This window comes from Harmonia axyridis, chromosome 6, assembly GCF_914767665.1.
Source record: "Harmonia axyridis chromosome 6, icHarAxyr1.1, whole genome shotgun sequence".
Lineage (NCBI taxonomy): Eukaryota > Metazoa > Arthropoda > Insecta > Coleoptera > Coccinellidae > Harmonia > Harmonia axyridis.
In genome coordinates, this window is record NC_059506.1 from 8,586,056 (window position 1) to 8,606,472 (window position 20,417).

Sequence of the window (20,417 nt, forward strand, 5' to 3'; positions counted from 1 at the left end):
AACAGTTACGTTTGAAGTTGTGAAGTAGATATACAAGTGATGAGTTGGTAAATTTAGTAATTTTGTTGAACTCTAAGGCACTGATAAGGAAAGATTGTGTTAGTAAATACAAGAATTCCGAAACTTACGTGAGTCTTTATGTTAATTTAGTTATTCAATTTGTTAACCGTTTACTCATGTGTACTATTTTAGTTATTTTGAATTTTGTTTTTTTTTAAAATGGAATTTTATTCCAAGATGAAAATAAACCAAATATATCATGAAATGATATTATTGTGAAGGAATAGATACAAAATTGTCAATTTTTTAATATTTATAAATAAAACATGCTTAGGCAAGTAAGTTGGGATATTGGTCTCCACGGCAAATTCCATGGCCAATTCGACTATTTGTGATGTATGACCTCGAAAACTTCACGAATACCACCTCTAAGGTCTTGAATTGATTGTGGAGATAGAAAATAGTCTAAAGGTGTTAAATTACAATATCTCGGTGGCCAATTGTAATCACCCCTTCGAGAAATAATATGTTCAAAAAACTTTCATTGCAACCATGCGATTGTTTCGTTGTTTGGGTTGTAAGTAGCACCATCTTATTGACAAAAATCAAATACGATGTAATTCCCTTTGTGGAGACCTATTTTCTAAGATTGACGAGGAATCGACAAATTTGAGTTTTCGTTAACACTATGGGCTTCAGGTTCATTATTCTCAGTTGTTCTTGAGCGACGTATATGGTTGTGATTCTTCACATTAATAACTTGACTCAACAGCTCAAACGTTTCCACTAGTTGAACAATTGCCGACCGAGAAGGTACTTCACGACGACCTGAATTTGATTTAGTTTTGCGAAGTGTGATTGCAAAATTTTTACCATTATTGCAATGACTTTACAGAATTTCAATGCGTTGTTGGAGCGTGTATCGTTCCATTTCAATCAATTGCGTCGTATCATTATCATTATTGAACATGAATTATTCATAAAATATTTTTTTCCACATTTTAATATACAAATAAAATTATTGGTGACATGTATCTATCTATTGTAGACCTACATAAGAGAATGTTCCATCTTAAAAAAGTCCGTCACTCAAAATGCAAAATCTGAACCAGCCACAAATATTATTCATATAACTGAATAAGGCCTTAAAGTTGAATTTTGGTTGAATGTAATGATATTAATGACAGTAATAAATGAAAATGACTGACACTTAATTAATGAAGAAAATACTAAAAGTAAAAGAAGTGCAATTTCCGAGTGCGTAATATCATACGATAGTAATTATTTATCTAACTGGTAAATGTATCAGCAAAATGCCATCACCATAACCATTGTCAAACAGTAGATTTCCACGTTATTACGTAGGAATCATAATCGAAAGTAACCCAAGGAGAATGCACGTCTTCGAAGGAGTGTAGCGATATACCGGTTTCACCCTTGTTAGGAATCATCAGTACCGCATAACTCAACTCAGATAGATAATTAATATCGTATGATATTACACACTCGGAAATTGTACTTCTTTTTCTTTTAATGACAGTAATGACATTCTTCTTCTCAGGATGTCGTCTTCTTTCGCAGGTTGACGATCATCATGGTTTTCTTCATCTTATTCATTGCGGCTCTAAACAGTTGCGCCTAAGATAAGTTGAAACATTCTCTTATATTTCGGAGCCACGACATGCGTCTGCGACCTATATGCTTCTTTTGCCAGTTCTTTTCCTGTATGACCTGTATTATTAACTGCAACAGCTGTTATCTCACCCCTCTCATGACATGTCTTAGGTATTGAAGCTCTCTTAATTTAATTTCTTCGTTGAATTCCATTGTTTTCTGGAGTATACTCCAGATTGGTAACTCTGTCGACATATGACACCTTTAGATGCTTCGATTGAGCCACATTTCAAAAGCCTCGATTTTCTTAAGCATTGCCTGGGTCAATGTAGCAGCCTCTATCCCGTATAGTAAAGTCGGAAATACGTAACAATCATTGACGCTTTCTCTTGTATTGTCGTCTATTTTCAGGGCAGTACAGGTTTAACGACCAAGTCGATCCAATTAGATTGATTAATCTTTTTCAATAATAATAAGAATTCAATTGAGAATTGAGTTTCAGACAGTTCTTTCTCTAATTCTGTGGTTATTCCGTTCATTCTTCCACATCTTGTAGAACAAAATCGTGCGAGAATATATCAGAAACGCACAGTTTTCATGGTTATATTTTATTATTCTATGTTGGTACTCCGAACTTTCCGCCACGGCTTTAGCTGTCAATTCATCAATTTGCCTTAAATGAATCAGTTCTGCCAACCAACAATTTTCAATGCAAAAATCACTAAAATATATTTATGGAAATATTTCATTAATTTCAATGAAAATGCAATGAATTAGAGAAAATAATGTATAATACTCGTACAGAAGGCTCATTTTACCACTCGTTCATTCCAAAACCCGCCACTTCGTGGCTGGTTTTTGAATTTTGAACTCGTGGAAGAATATCAATGCCGTCTGCACTTGTATTATAAATAACTATTCTGAACGACTGAACGGAATAACACCAATTAACTTAGTTGTTCTTTTCCTAGTATTAAGAGGAGGCAGAAACAAGTAAAAAATAATAATTGAAAGCACCCCATTTTTAAGTGCTCTTTCTCCTAAATGATTGCTCTATAATTTCGCCACAGGGTCTGTAATTTTCGAATTTTGAGCCGGAAGCGGACTCTAACGTTGAGTTTCGACTCACTGATGATGAATGCGTCCTCGAATTACACTCTGTCTGATTGTCCAGCCGTTCCTATGCACGTTAACATCAGAACACCAGGAGAATGAAACTTTAAATTTTGAAGTTCGAGTTCGAATCTCGAATGTTGGAGTAGAATTCGAATATAGGGATAGGCGAATATGTCAGTTCGAAATTTTGTGCTTCTCTCAATTTCAAAGCTCCAGTTTCATCTGAATGAAAATTCAAGTTTGGATGAAAATTGACAAATTAAAGTTTTGTGCAATATTTTAATTTTGATTGAGTGATCCATAGATACTTCAAAAAGAATATCGTAAAAATATCACCCAATATTTCTGTGTACACGAAACCATTGGTATATTCAGATTTCGGATCATCATATAAAAAACAATTCGAAACCATGAAAAATTTCAAGTATCTAACAATATTAGAACCACAAAAATTCAAGAAGAATATCGAAACAGGATATTTTCATTCTGCATGTACATATGCAATGCAATAACCCTTTCGATTTTCGTATGTTATATTTCTTGAGGATAGCTTAATGGAAACCATAAAAACTCAAGAGATTTGAAAAAAATCTTCTCAATATTTCTGTGATAACAAATTTGACTTAATAAGGATTTTGGTGTTCATATGAGACAACAGTTTTAAGCTTCATGCTAAAATTTGAACTGATCACATCATCAGAAGATGATCGGGTTGATATTTCACGATTATATTAAAAATAATTATTTCAAGCTTCATGCAAAGTTTCTTGTGTATAGCACATGATTGCAGAAAACTTCTCCAAATCTACTAAATTATTACGAAATAGTTGAAAATGGACTTCAAGGTTTATCTTAAAGACGGAGGTTTCCGATCTGACAATGATATCATAAATGAAGTTCTTATTAAAGACCATATTTTCCTTTCATTAACAAAATATACATATTTTATAATGCACACAAAGTGTCATTAATAATGAATAGTTTTCACTGGTAGAGAACATCTGTAAAAATGCGTTGCATTTCATTGAAATAGAAAAGATTTAATTGGGTCACTAATCACAACATTTTTGTACATTGTATCTCAATTATGAATTTGAAAATTTTTTCATCATCATGGAAATACAACATCTTTTGAAATATTACATTGAGCCAATTGTCTTTTATCGCAATATTCCGCAATATTTCTATTCATTAATGTTTTGAATTTTCGAATTGAAATAGAATAGATTGTTTTTTGAAAAACTCTCAATAGATTGCATCAGAATGTGAAAATTTCAAGAATTTTGAAATTCATCATTAAAATAATTGAAAAACGATTGAGAAACTTCTCAATTCTTGAAGTGATATAAAACAAAAATAATGAATTTTTGTGGAAGAAATCAGTAAGTTTATTTTAAACTATCAAGGATTCTTCCAAAAGTTTAGAGAAAGGATCAAGCGATTTCCAAACAGATTCAAAATGAATCTACACTGAAGAACCTAGTGAAAAATGTGTGTGCAACATCGAATATGTAGTCATTAGATCAATCGACGAACTAGCAAAAAAATGCAATCAATAGGTAAATAGGTGAAGTTTACGCATTCGCCATTTTGCAACATTGTAAAGATGCAAAATATAAAACCACAATGCACAAAATTCATCTTCTAATTTTCCTGATTGGGTGAGTTGGATCTGATATTAAAATTGTCTTCTGAAAATTGGATCAAATTTTTAACGTCTGGATGAATTCTGTCGAGGATTTCATAATACATATTTTTAAGAAGGAATTTCTAGACAGGTTTCATATTTACTAGAGCTAGATCATTTAGAACTTCTCTCCCACTACACAGTTGAATTAGTTAAAACCACATTATTCAAATAACTGGAATATTCATAATCTTCTTCCCCGCGGGCAAGACATGAGAAGATGTTCTGTATATGTTTTCATTATTTCCCCATTTGAACTTCTAGACTGTATATTAATCCCGTTGGTTGAAAAATATCGCACTAAATTGATTCACTCATTTGAATTGCACAAGAGAATATCAGTGTTGAAATCACATTTTTCATTTCATTCATTTAATAAAGTATTAACAGAAGGCAATATTTAATAGTGAATAGATATATAAAATAGTAATAACATTAGTCTTGAGAGAATTTGATGTATACAACAACACAATAAAAGAATCATATCTGATAACATGATAATATTAAGTGGATTGGATCAATTCGTGAGGTTCATAGGAAGAATTTATCGAAACTATGATAGACTCCTTGGATTAAATATTCTCGGAGACTCTTTTGGAAAAAATTGTCAAAATTTAAACTCCCTGGCAAACGGTTATAGGTCAGAACCCCCAATAATTGAAACATTTCCTGGTAATATTCCATCTCTGAGAGGGCACCCTCTCTGTTATGCAATGAATACAGTCGAATTCCACGGTTGCACTTACCTTCTGAATAGTTCTCGAAGAATTTCATTCATGCAATGCACATTAAATAATTGTACTTTTGTTATATAAGAAATGTAACTTTTCAAAACTTTTTCAGATTCCTAATTGAATGAATTCGAATTCAATTGTTTCATTTCATTATATTTGAAAGATGTGTTGGGTAGTTCATAGTAGATTTTCACTTCCGAATGTCCAGTGAAGATCTCATTGAGAAGTAAAAGTTCTCCGAAAAAATGCAAAAGCGTTCTGTATCAGTTGAATCCAATTTTTCATCACGTAATGAAAAAGTGATTGGGTTAATCGAGAATTTGATGAAAGAATATTTGAGAGATTGAAAATAATAAATCTTCCACTTTCCAGTCAAATACCGTTGGAGAGTAAGTAAAATTCGTTTTTCCAGAGATCAACAACCCCAACGAAAAATCCTGAGGTGTTGATAATCCCATAGAGGTATCAGAATGATAATGTAGAATTATTGTTTTTCTCTCGATAATATAAAGCCGATGCGGAAATTCCATCATATACGTTTTCTCGTATTTTTTGCTGCAGAGGCTGTGCACCAAACCATAAAGATAATAGTGGTATGCTAGAATTATGGCAGTTCGTCTCATTTGGCATGTATCCAGGCACGCTATATAAAAACACCGGCCTAAATGGGATGGTGCAACTGCAGATTCATCTTTTTCGAATTACTTGGGAGTTCACTTCTCAGAAGAAAAGCAATATAGTTTTTTTTTCGTGAATCCAATCGTTAGATCATTTTTTATTGCAGCAGATGGAAATTTGTGTTGATTCTGCATACTTCGAACCATTCTAGCATTGTGCTTCTATATGCCGATATGGAACAGTAAAATACACTGCTCAACAATTGATAGGGATCACTTACTTGTTCTAAATTTATTTCTTAAATATTCGCTCCAAGATTATAAATTAAGTCAGATATCAGAGTATTTTTAGTTGATAATATGGTTCACTTGAGAAAAGAATGAAAAAATGGAAAGTTGGAGACAAAAAAAGACTTTATTAGGAACACTCAAAATTCTGTGTTTGAATAATATAAAAATTTTATGATGAAACCACAAGAAGGCTGAAGTTTCGGTTAAGCTAGCACCTAGTTGGTCCCCCACGAGCTCGTCTAAAGCATTCTACCCTACGAGGCATACTTTCGATCAAACGATTTATAAAATTTTGGGGAAAATTCGTCCAAATATCCCGTAAAGCGTTAAAAAGGTCCTCCAGGTTATTGATCGGTTGTTCTAAGGTTGACAATTGTCTAGACATCTCAGACCATACATGTTCGATGCAATTCATGTCTGGAGAGCGTGCTGGCCAGTCCATCTTATCAATAGCATGAGTTTCTAGCGCTTCATTAACCAGACGACTACGGTGTGGACGGGCATTATCGTCAATTAAAATGAAATTCTCGCTCACGGCAGCCGCAAACGGAACAATTATGGGTTCAATAATCATATCGTGATATCTCAGGCTGGTCATGGTGGTGTTCGGCAGAACAACCAACTCTGTGCGTTGGTTCAAACAAATGCCTCCCCATACACATATAGAACCTCCGCCAAAAGCTGTTTTGGGTACCATAAACTGTTCTGCATACCTTCGACCTCTTTCCTTCCAAGCAAGAATACGTCCATCGGAGTTGATCAAACGAAATCTAGACTCATCCGTAAATAAATATCGGCTCCAATCTCCAAGTGTCCAATTGCGGTGCTCCTCAGCCCATTGCCGTCGATGAACCCGGTGTTCCCTATTCAAACAGGGATGTTGTACCCTCCTACGTGCTCTCAAACCACGAACATGTAGTCGTCGTCTAACAGTTTGGTTCGAAAATAGAACTCCTGTTGCAACTCTCAGTGATCTATTGAGCCGCGACGCCGGGTAAGTGGGATTTCTCCTAGCATTGAGGATCAAAAGACGATCTTGGGCAGCTGTTGTACTGCGCTGCCGACCTCCCCCATGAACATAAGCTACTGAGTCGTTTTGGATGAACCTATTCCAAGCCCGACTCACGACACTTTGCGAAACATTCAACCGCCGGGACACTTTTCGCTGGGACAAACCTGTATCTACCGTATGATTTGGTCCAGTCGCACAGGAGCCAAACGTCTTCTCGGCATGACTGATAAGCTGATATTGTTCTCATTTCTTCAATTATTGTCACCTTATGTGTTTGAACGAGAGAAAAAAACAGATTTAATAACAAATACCACATTGCTTTTCACTCCACCTGTAACAGCCTACAGATAATAATCGATTTTGTGAACAAGAGCCGATGAAGTGAGGAAGACTTTGATATAATCAACTCAAAACATCTTACTTTTTCCTTAGAGAACATATAATGTACAGATATTCACGAGATAACTTGAAAAAAATACAAATGAAGAGAAGTTCATAAGTGATCCCTAGCAATTGTTGATCAGTGTACATTGATATTTCATATAATAATTCAAATGTTTGGGAATCGGTTGTACTTGCAGTGAAAGGCATATAATGAAATCGAAAAATACCAAAGAATAAATTCTAATATAATCCAACACAGTAAACACAGGTTCTTAATTCTCCTTCTACTTAATCCAACCTTGATCCCCAAACTAATCACCATGAAGTTAACAGATATCTCAATCCACAATTTCAGACAAACTAGAGCCGACTCTACTCAATTAATCACAGTTGGCGTTAATATCGGAACTTGAGACATGAAGAAAGTTCTAGGGGATAATGCGTTATTAATTACATGGATCGATGAGATCCATTGCTCTATTATTTTGAACTTTCGAACGAAAAAAGTGAATTGCATAGTTCCAGATTCTCCACAATTCAATTTTGAAGATTATCGTTCCAGAATTAAATCTTTGCGCAGATATGGCTATAATAAATGATCCTCTTTGTCATATTTATGTATAATGAGAAAATAAAGTAATCATTATTATTATTTTTATTCATTTCCTCAATCTTTCAGAGTATGAATTCCTTGACATCTGAAAAACAAATTATTTTCTTCATCAAAAACTTTCCAAACAGATTTTTTTAACGTATCGCTCGTTCGTGATCATTCAAAACGATTATGATTTCTTATTTTTCCAAAGTCTGATATTGAACCAGCAATTTTGAAATATTTTGATAGAATGTGGTCGATTTCATTCAATTGAATACTTTAATTTTGCACGTTCACTGCTTCGTAAAGAACGTGGTTTCCAATAACGTGTTTCATTTTGATGAGAAAACCAGTATATTTTAAGAGAAATCAATGGATGTCTATTTAATTGTGAAGAAGGAGGTATGCGATTAACGATGGAAAACGATATCAGCCAAATGACCAAATGCCTATGCATGCAAAGTTATATCCTTTTTATGAAATTTACGATTTACGATTAAGTCGCACATTTGCGACTGTTTGTTCTCGATAACTTGACGAATTCCATATTCAAGGTCTTGAATCTATTGTGGAGCACTGACATAGACTTCCTCCTTCACGTTGACCCAAGATAAGAATCTACAAGTGTTAATAAATGAAAATGTCTTGGTGGCCATTTGTGATCACCTACTTGAGAAATAATACACCCAAGAAATTTTTATTTGCAAAATTGCGATTGTTTCGGTACTTGTGTAGAACGTAGCTCCATCTTGCTGAAAATAAACGACATCCATATCAATATCGATTTACCGTAACAGTAGCACCAGCTAGTTTTGTGTAGGTACTCTTTCATTATATTCAGAGTTCATACTACAATATAGGCTGTTCCATATCAGACAAGCCACCCCGTATATTTCTTAGTCCATAGTGATTGGAAAAATTTTCCGAAACACTCCTAATGATTTTGTTTGAGGGACTTCTCTTGACGTATATTTGAGACGAGTAACCCCCTAAGAGGGGGCACTTCAACCCCTCAAAATTGCATAGGGAAGAGGGCTTGGGTGATACTTCATTCGAAAGGTCTTGGAAGCCTCTTCAAAACGGTGTAAAAAAAACATAATTTTGATGAACCGTATTCAATCAATAGTATTTCATAATATCAACTATAGTCCAAACCTAATACGAGAATCAGGTGAGATCTGAAAAAGTTCTAAAGGATATTGAATGCTGAAGGAACTTCCTTCAGCAATTATTTTATTATGAAAATTGATTTTTGTTCAATAATGGGAATGAAGAGGAACCCTTTTTCTTCCTTCACAATTCAAGTGATTGCCTAACAAAAGGTTCAGCTTGATATCGCTGTATTCGGTTGCCAATTAGTCTCTTAATGGAAAAAATCTCCTTTCAACTAACTAATTTCTAAGGAGTTCGTTATTTGCTAGTCACTCTGTTCGTATTATTGCTTTCACTCTTCTAATTCGGACGAATTGATCGAGAAGCAGTGAGGTTTTATCTACTTTCCGGTGAAAAGTTTTCAACCTACATATGTACCTGAAACCTTGAATCTTAGGAAAAATTTTCACCTGATAAGATAAAGTTTATAAATAAAAAATGATTAGTTTCGATGGTACTTACCTATATACAATATAATACAATTTAATCACATGAAGAATCTGCCAAAACAAAAGTCGGGCCATCAAACATAATATAGGAATGTTACACTTATTCCACTCTATTCTACCTACTTATCCGTGCAATGGAGATAAAACTTCTTCAGAAATGATTCAATTATCTAAAAATTCTTTACATGAATCGAATTGAGTAAAGGCTGTGAATTTTGATTTATGCTTCATTAATTTTACTATGAATACTTTTTCAGGTAAGAACAGCTCTATTCCGCATCCCTCTTTGCATTTCCTTCTCCTCGTATACTATTCAGTCAGGAGTGATTTGAATTTTTGTTGAGATTTCTTTTATGTATAACTTGAAAAACTCAAATTGTTACAATATTAAGTTGTAGACTATTCTGTAAAGGTTGGCATCACTTTGTGAACAACCTTTTATGCAATACTAATAACATTAAACCTTCATTCAAGTAATCTTCAGAATCCATTTCTGAAGGACATTCAAACATCTTATGCGGTTCCCATATGGGAATCTATCTAAATCTTTTATCTTATACAGGGTGTTGATGTACTGTATATATTTCATATAGAGTTAGTTTCCAAAAACGATTTCAAAAACTGTAAATAGATTTCCATATAACTTCGAACTTTGAGCTCCTTTTTTTTTCAGTTAGGCCATTAGACTTCTACTGCTTTATCTCAATGTAATTCACTTCTGGTGAAGTATTGTGTTTTGCTCTAGCTTTATAGCAATAATAAGGTTTGCCGGCCTTGTGGATTGACACTATGTGTACTTCCTTCAATTCCTTAGGAAAACACCTTAGTCATAGCATAGTACTACCTATAGTCTCAATGCTACTATGGCTTTTCGAAGGAGGTTCCGCAACATCAATTTAGTATGCCGTCCGGTCCTATTGCCGTTTTCACTTTTATTGACATAATAGTGTTCTGGATTTCCTCAACAGTTGCAAAACCAATGCTTTTTCAAGTCTCTTTTCACTTTGCAGTTGATATGCTCGATGGACCAAATATGCATTGTTGTAATTAGGGTTGCATTGGCTTTCTGAGAATCTCCTCAACTTTAGCGATGAGCTAATTGAACACCCGACGGTCCTTAGGGCTTCTGAGCTCTATGCCTCGCTCTCTGCTTCTCCCTGATGAGCTCCTTGATTTCTTCAGAGATCCAGTTCTTCTGAATAGAAAAAGAAGAAACTCGCGTTCGAAGCATCCAATGACGATTTGATATTCTTTGTTGAGGTCTCGACGGCCAAGTCCAGTTTTCCACATATAGTAGCGAATCTTCAATATTTAGTATGAACACGATAACTCTCGAACAGAAACTTGAAATTTTCAGGGAAGGCTTGATCCTCCAATACCCGTTTGGCGAAATCCGGTTCCATAAACAAAACCATCTTCATAATTTCAAAACTATGAAATGAACAAAATAAATTGCTATAAATTGAGTTACAAGAAATATGGAAATTGTTTCTGTTTTAGTCTATTTGATAATGAATTTGCATCAAGTTATTTTATTAAATATTCTAAACTATAGATTCGATTGAAGGAATCTAGATGAAAATAATAATGGACTATAATGCAAAATGTGTCAATCATCCAAAGGAAATCACAAAACCCTCGAAGTGGAAATTATGATTGTATATAAAAAATGAAGATTCCAAGCTTGGTGTTCAGAACATATGCTAAAAGGGCGCAATCGGCACCTTAATGAACGAATGAGCAATACCTCTTGACTTTGATGCAAGTACCTTCTCATTTTTTTTTGAACATTCGTTCTCAGGACCGATAACTCTCTCGATATATACTACCAATATACAGGTTTGGAAAATTCACTCGGAAACATGGGATTTAGTGTACCAATCTCCAAGTTGCTCTTGCTCCAATGGAACAGTGGAAGAATCGAAACATGAGTGCGGTGCCATATCAAATAAAAATCTAGTCATCACGAACGGCTGCTGGCAAGCGTAGTGGGGGGATCTGTTAGTCGGGTCTGAAGTCTCTCGACCTGCGTGCACGATGGAATCAGTCGCAATCTACGGATTTTGCGCTAGATCATATCGGTTAGAAAATTAATTATGTTCTGTTCAAAAGAAAAAATTCAAATAATAAAATAGTATTTTGGTGGTCAATTAATTCATGTTTCGATTCTTCCACTGTTCCATTGGAGCCAGAGCGACTTGGAGATTTGTACGCTAAATCCCATGGTTTCAAGTGAATTTTCCAAACCTGTATGTTATTTTATCTGTATTGCCTCATCCAATTACAGTTCCGAATATTTCTTCAATTTTATCCATTCAGTGAACTAATGACAAGTTCAAGAAATATGTTGAACGGAAATTCGCAAATGAATTTACATAATAATAAAACTAACCAAAAATCATTGAAAGTAATTGTATACGATACCCATAGTCGTCTGAATTAAGTTTGAGATTTCATATTCAAATTAATATGCTGCAACTCGAATTGTGCATTTTATTGATATAAATACTACTCTGAGATATCTCTACTGCAGATATTAAATTTAAAATAGCCTATTATCCAGTGAATTGAAGCTGCTTCTTCATTGGGTTTATAGTCTCAATATAAAAAGCGATAAAACAGTATTTTATTCGGTAAAATTAAAGCAGCAATTCAGACAGACACGAAAAAAATTAAGTACACATGTCAATAAAACAAAATGCAGTAGGTTGAATGCAGCATTAGAAGCAATTTAATGATTGAGTAGCTCATCTAAAACACTCTGAACAATAAGTTGAGTAGAGGAAAACTGAATCGTTCGTGGACGATAAAAAATATTTCGGATACAAATTATTTTTTAACATTCTTAAAAATGGTCTACGTCAAGTATAGAGCAGATACAGGGTAATTAAATAAGTCGGTCCTTTTTTGATTTATAACGAATATAGAGTTTTTCATTTTGAATAGCGAGCTTTCTGGGCAGCTGTTACTTTCGAAGTAACGCACTGAAATTTTGGGAATGACCTTAAATATGGTGAAGATTTTGGAGTCACAATTGACAATAGGTGATCAAAATTGTGAACTTTTGTGATTTAACATTTTTACACTTCTTCTTTAGGGTGACGTGAAAGTTGAGGTCTATGCCAATGCTCTACAATTGATTCGAAACCTGCAACCAACGCCGTGGCAGCCATTTGGCTGATATCATTTTCCACCATCACGTGTCTGCTCAGCTCAAAACGAAATTAGAGATATTTGTTTTCACAAATCCCCGATTTTTATGAGGTTTTTAGATTATTTTTTCAAACAATATTCTATATTGTTCTATATTATCTATTATTCTAAATTGCATACTATTTATGATAGAATTTCTCAATGTGACTACGATATTATATGTTTAACTGAGACCTGGCTCTCTTCTGATATTTCAAGCTCGAAAATCTGTAGTGATCAGTATATTTTGTATAGAAAGGACCGTAGCTTTGGCCTCACAACCGCGACGAGGGGTGGTGGAGTTCTGATTGCGGTGCGTTCAGATTTAAAGGTTAGCTATCTTGATCTCAGCTGCATAACCGAAGTCTTTCATAACATTGATATTGTTGGTTTGAAGGTGACAGAGCGAGGTTCTAGTTTATATATTTTCACCATTTATATACCCCCTAGTTCCAGACTTGAACAATATGAAGAACTCTTCGATGCTGTCTCGAACTTACCATATTTGCTTCTGGATGATGGCAATCTCATTATTCTTGGAGATTTTGATATTCCTGAATATGTGGATCGTCAGTTATCTTCTTCCCATGTTGTAGGTAGGGTTGAAGCTTTGAGGGGACTTTTGAACTATATGGACTTGCGTCAATTCAATGATATTGTGAATATCAATGGAAAACTTTTGGATCTTGTTTGTTGTCGACGTCAAGTCCTCGTTGTGAAGTCTTATTCTTCTCTTGTTCCTGTAGATGCTCATCATCCTCCTCTAGAGTTTTCTCTGACTTTGACATCCAGACAGCCTAAAGATAATATAAAGGATGGTGGTTCCAAGAGATTCAATTTCAGAAGAGCTAACCTCTCGTTACTTTATGACTATCTGCTGAATACTAACTGGGATTTCTTGACTGAATATGATGATATTAATTTGGCTTGTGTAGGATTCTATGAAAACCTGAATTGCATACTGACAGCATGTGTTCCCAAAACAGCGGGTAAAAGGTCCCTATACCCACCTTGGTTCACTAATGAAATTATTTTTAGGTTAAAATCCAAAGATAGATGTCGACGTAGCTATAAATCAACAGGTTGCATTTCATTCCTGGAGGAGTTCGAGAGGCACGCTTTTGAAGCTATCACTCTCTAAACTCTGCTTTCCGGGTATTTGGAAGGAGAAGAAAGTGTGCCCTGTTTTCAAGAATGGCTGTAAGGAAGACGTGGAGAACTATAGACCCATTGTCATTCTGAGCAATTTCAGTAAGGTTTTCGAACGTGTATTATATGATATAATTTATGCACACGTAAAATGTAGAATAAATGATAGTCAGCACGGTTTTATTAGAGGTTGGTCCACTGTAACGAACTTGACTTGTTTGACTCAGTATCTGTGCACTGCTTTGGATGAGTCCTCCCAAGTGGATGTTATATATACGGACTTTTCCAGGGCGTTCGACAGGCTAGACCATGGAGTTATTCTGACAAAGTTGTCTTCTTTTGGCTTTACAACGAATTTCGTCCTTTTTCTAGAATCTTATCTTACAAAAAGAAAATTGTTCGTTCAGTGTTCCGGATTCAGGTCATTTGATTTCTTAGCATCATCTGGAGTTCCGCAGGGTTCTAATTTGGGGCCTCTGCTGTTTATGTTATTTATGAATGATTTGAATTCATTTTTGCTCTGCCGGTTTCTTTTGTATGTTGATGATTGTAAGTTGTTTCGCAGAATTGATTCCATCCATGATTGTTGGGATCTTCAGAGCGACATTGATAAACTGACTGATTGGTGTAGAAGAAACTTGCTTTCATTAAATATTAAAAAGTGCAATGTGATATCCTTTGGTCGTGGAAAATCTAAAATTCATTTTCAGTACAACATTGAAGGCAGCGTTTTAAACAGAGTGACTGAATGTAGAGATCTGGGAGTTTTATTTGATCAAGGGCTGACTTTTGTGCCACATGTGAGTGCAGTTGTTTCGGAGGGACTCAGGACCCTTTTCCTCCTTTTTACGGCGCTTGTGAGGTCAAAGCTAGAGTATGGATGTGTAGTGTGGAGCCCTGGTTATAAAGTTCACATTGATAGTTTGGAGAAAATACAGAGGCGATTTTTGAAGTGCGTTTGTTTCAAAATTGATGGCATGTATCCAAATCGTGGCATACCACAGGAATATTTATTAAATAGATTTCATGTGAACTCCCTAGAAGTGCGCCATGTTTACTTGAGAATTCTTTTTCTACATAATATTATAAGTTCTCAAATCGATTGTCCTTACTTGCTAGCCTGAGTGGATTGGCACGTTCCAAGGCTGCCTGTTCGAAATGTAACCACGTTCTACCTTCCTTTTCCGCGTATAGTATATCCAAAGTCACTTGGAGGAAGCCTGAATATTTCAATTTTACAAGGGTTGTCTAAGTTTTCAGAAATTCTTTTGGAATTTATGAAAATATTGCTATCAATACTCTCAAATAAACCCCGGTATTTAGCAGATCGTCTTGGAAACAAGAATGTCCCGATTTGATTGATCTTATTGGCTGAATATTTCCCCTCGTATTCCCCTTTCCACTTTGAGAGCGTTTTTGGTTACACTTATTGGCTGCATCTGTCCCTTCTTAATTACTTTCCAATAATTCGCATAGACCAGTGTGGTCCAAAGGGGTATTATTGAAATGCATTTTTACGTAGTTTTAGTTCGTTGTGTGACTGATGCTTTTAATGATTTCGACTATGATGTTTGGCACAAATCTACGGTTTATGTAAAAAAAGATGAATATTTCGCAATCAAATCTATTCCTTCATTTACTTTCAAAGTCAGAATTGATATATTATCGGTTCTAAAGAAAATAATTTCGCATCCTAATAAATATCTTCATTCCACTGAAGGAAGAATTGATTAAAATGAGATTAACCAACAAAATTTTCATTACATTTTCTGATTTTTAGCAATGTTATTACTGGTTTGAGAAATCATGAAAAATAGGTATATATGATGTTGAGGCTCTTATACGTCAAATTAGCAGCTACGTAGCCAAATCGAAAATTCAATCAAGTATTTCAAAGAAAATAGAAATATTTCATCATTCCCTGCCATCAGTCGGGACAGTTTTAATTATATGTTACATATATCTTTGAATATTTATTCTGATTCTGAATACGAAAGAGTTATCGAGGAAGAACTAAGGAAATACTACAATTTCTAACTGAGTGAAGTAGTCTATGACTTCCGGAAAACATAGAAACTAATATTGAAATTTAGATAACTAACTTTGACATTTCATGAAATGTCATTAATTATTCGTAATTGAAAGTTTTATTGGTTTATGGACTTTCAACCATATTAACGAATAATTCATTACAATTCATGAAATTTCGACTTTTTAGTTTCTTTTTATGTTTTCTGGAAGTCATAGACTACTCCATTCAATGAGAAATTGGAGTTTTCCTTAGTTCAAGTTTTTCCTCGATATTTCTTTAAGTATAGGATTTGCTCGAGACCCCTCTCTTTTCAGACCTACGTAAAATTGACTGAATGAATTAAAAATATAGGGTTTTTGCAAAAGACTTTTCATAAGATATCTATAGGAATCTCTTCAACTTATGAACCGTTGAGCTCATACTTAAGTATTGCCATATTGCTGAAATTATCATCGACCAAGCTATCTGATAATGCAATTATATACTGGGTGTGCCGTTTGAAATAAGAAAGTAGTTCTCTGTTTCCGGTATAAAAGGAAATTGTATAAATTTTCAGCACAAAATTATTATTAGTTTTCCATAGACGTCCAATAGGCCATCGCGGTGAATCACCCTGTACATCATTATCATTTAGCCTTCTGCTTCCACTGAGGGACATAAATTTCGCCTTACAATAACGAAGAAATAAAATTCAATTCGGCAACGTAGCTGCTAATTTGACGTAGAAGGATGTCATTCAAGGATCTCAAGGTCATGCACCTATTCTACCCTAGTTTGTCTTATCTTCAGAGAGAACATTTCCGAATTCATCTCAAACACTTTCGTGCTGTCATAATTCTATGCAACGATCAGTTCATCATCGTTGATAACATTCCTTGATAGTATATTACAGGTCGAGAATGAAGAATAATCAAATTATAACACCGTAGAATGACAAAGTATCATTTTTTATGTAACAGCAAAAGTTACTCACGTCACAAATTTTCTGAAAGAATCGACATCTGAGTCCCATACATATCTACGCAAAAATATTATTTTCAACTCAAGGGTTTGAAAATTGTGCGCCTATGGTTTATGACTGTTTTGCAATTATCTCTGGCCAAGCGTTTTTATAGACTAGTTCAAGTGACTTTGGATATACTATACTAACGTACTTCGATTTTCGCCTCTGTTCAGAATGTGTCAAGATTTTTGCAATGTCCAGAATATTTTAGACATTTTTTGCTGTACTCATTTTGATATAAAAAGGGCTGTTTTAGAGTCGCAATTTCTTTAAGAAGCTATCTGTATATATACTATTTTGTATTGTTTATTGTAATTTTGTATTTTTCCCCATTCTGTAATTGGCTTAGGCTGTAGATGGGTGTAGTAATTAAATAAATATATGGAGGAAACTAAATATTTTCAATTTGCGAATGAAAAAAATTAAAAAAATTTTGTTAACTTCGTTTCTAGAAAAAAAATGACGTTATCTTCTTTGTACAAAGCACTGATATTTTTTTAGAATATACGTGAAGAAAAAAACACCAAAAATCATTATAAAAGAGATGAAACTATAATTTCGTGAAAGTCGTCGTACAGTGCTGGCCTCTACTCATTTGCTTAGAAAAAAAAAGAAGATTAAGCGAATGTATATCTTCGCACGCCATACAGAGTTTGATCATCGCAAGAGCGCCAGAAGGGAAATTACTGGGAACCAAAGTTTAACTGATACGCGAAAAACCACGTGGTGGTAGTCCCTCTTAATAGCATAACTTCCTCTTTACAAGGAAATGATCAACCATGGTTTCCTCTTCAAAATCGGAATGCAACATCATATTTGTATACCCTTTCGTTACGTTTCTGTTCGTATTTGGGGTGAAATGATAAATATAAGAGAGAAATTCTTTCCGCTAAGGATAATCCAATTTTTACATTGAATTCAATTGAGTTTCTTCTTTTTCATCCCGATTGAATGGCAGTTGAAATTGCGTATTCAAGAATAGTTTTCATTTCTGCATGTACCCTGAGGAGAAATTTTTGTTTGTACTACATAGAATATCTGAATATGAAGTAGCAGCGAAAAAAGAATTATTATGGCAATATAAAAATTTTATATTATTATTTTAGTTCTGAATGAAAAATGTCATTACCGATAACAGTTTCCTTGATTCATCATTGAATTCTGAGAAAAAGTCCTTATTGTCCCACAATCTTCATTTTAATGACGACTTGTTTCGAGACCTTAAAAATTGCCTCATTTTCTGGTCAAAGCTGCAAGGAATTCAAACAATCAAGTACAAAGGATAAAAATAAAATAATTATGTGAAGGGTGATTGTTTATATTTTACTCAATAGCTATCTCAGTTGATATTGGTGTTACAAAAAAGTTTAAATGGGCAAATATGAAGTATTTTTTATGGGGCTGTAGAATTCAGTACTAAGAAATATGAGAAACAATTATAAAAAATTATAAGTTTTTTGAATGGATCACTATTAATTCAACTTTGCTTCCGCCGTTTTCAATATATGACTTTAGCGGTAAGTGGTAGTCGAAATAAATAGATAGTAGATGTCATTCATTAAGCTTAGGTATTTGTAAGCATAACGCCAGAGGAACATCATATCAAAACTTGAAGAACAGCACAAGCAAATGACATTGACATCAGAAGAAATACACGCTCCAGTAGAAACCGGTGATGATGTAATTATACCAATCCCTGATGTTGACCGAGCAAAAGCAGATCTACGTAATATAGTCGGAGTGGTTCTTCAAAAGGATAATCAGGGTTTTCACAAGATAGGAACGAAATATGGAACGCTTGACAAATTATATTGCAGGTATGAACCAACGTGTTGCTTCATTGTTTTATCAAGTTTAATTATATCCCTTTGTTCTCGTTGTCTCCATTGGCCGTATCCCCATGATAGGGACAACGAACAACGATCTTTTCAATAAATATTTCTAAAACTATATCTTGTTTTCAATGTCAAATTAGTTTTTCAAGTGCTAGTTTCAACTACAGCTCGATGTGACAACTAATTTTATCTGAAAACCAAATATATCAGTGGTAAATTCTAGTTTATATTTAAATTGTTGGATATTTATATTGAATATTTCTCATTTATTTTGAATGACAAAATCAAGATGAATTAAGAGTAGTAGAGTTGGCTATAATGTAGGTACACATTAAGAACAAATTTGATTACAAGTGGAGTCCAACATTTTCTATTGATTACAGAGCCATAACATTTTACATATTTCCATATTTTCATACTGATGGCTTCAAAAATATTGATGCATTTCAATATTTTTATGAGATAGTTGGAACAAATCAAATGCTTCATTTTATAAAGGAATTGCTTTCTATCAGAATGCACAGTGATTTATTTTGTATCCACATAATTATTTTGGAAGTTGTTTTCAAATTTCTTGAAAATATGTACGGAACTTCAATATTGTGTTGGGTTTCTTCAAATCTTCGATGATTTTCATTTCATGCTAACATAATATCAAATATTATATAACATTAACAGTGTGAACTGTAAATGAAAATTTTAGGTTAGAACATAGATTATTCGAACCGAACTGCTATGTTTATATTTGGCAACAAACGAAATTTGAAGTTCAAACTTAAAACCACAGATTTCTAGTTTCTGTTAGAACTTTCACAGATGAATATCATTTATTTGATATTGTAAGGTTAAATGGCCATTCTTGTACGAAATGAAATGAACAACGATATAATATAAATGCGATATAATAAATGAATGGATTTGAATATCAGAGTTAATATGGGTGGTAGCGAGCTCAATTCGTTATAATTATCGGAAATGAAATAGAAAATCAAGAGAAGAATATTTAATCCTTAGCGTCAACGAAATTGGGATACCTCATTTATTTTATTATAAACACTACTTTGTTCAACAAATGGAATGTTAAACGTGAGTTTATATGGTTTTTCTAATTTAGTAACTTATTTCCAAGGTTCAAAAGGTATATCATATGTTTGAGAAAACTTCAGTGTTCCGGTTTTGAGGGGTGAATTAGCTCATTTTGAAAATTTAAAAAGGCAATATCTTTTCAAAAAGGCTGAATTGGAAAAAGTGGTGAATGAAAAAAGTGTTTCTTTAGACCTCATGAATCTTCGGTTAAAATATATGTACAAGTCAAAGACTCGCCCTGTATACTTCATATAAGTAATGTATCAAAAATAAAGGATAACAATGAAATAATTAATTATTTGCGAAGCTAAATAGGTAAATGATTAAAACAAATCTTGTTTTAAATAATCAGACAAGGAAATCCATTCAAGCCATTTTGAGCAACCAGATGAATAATATTCATTTTTTTTACTAGGCAGCAGAGGGGCAGATTGACTGCCGCAGCTGATAGTTCACAGCCGAGCGTAGC

General features: G+C 34.0%; 1 protein-coding gene across 3 annotated transcripts in view; it reads left to right on the top strand.

The window, feature by feature from the left end:
* LOC123682785 (potassium voltage-gated channel protein Shaw-like) overlaps positions 1–20,417 on the top strand; it is a 403,607-nt gene that overhangs the window by 1,042 nt on the left and 382,148 nt on the right. The window lies entirely within an intron of this gene.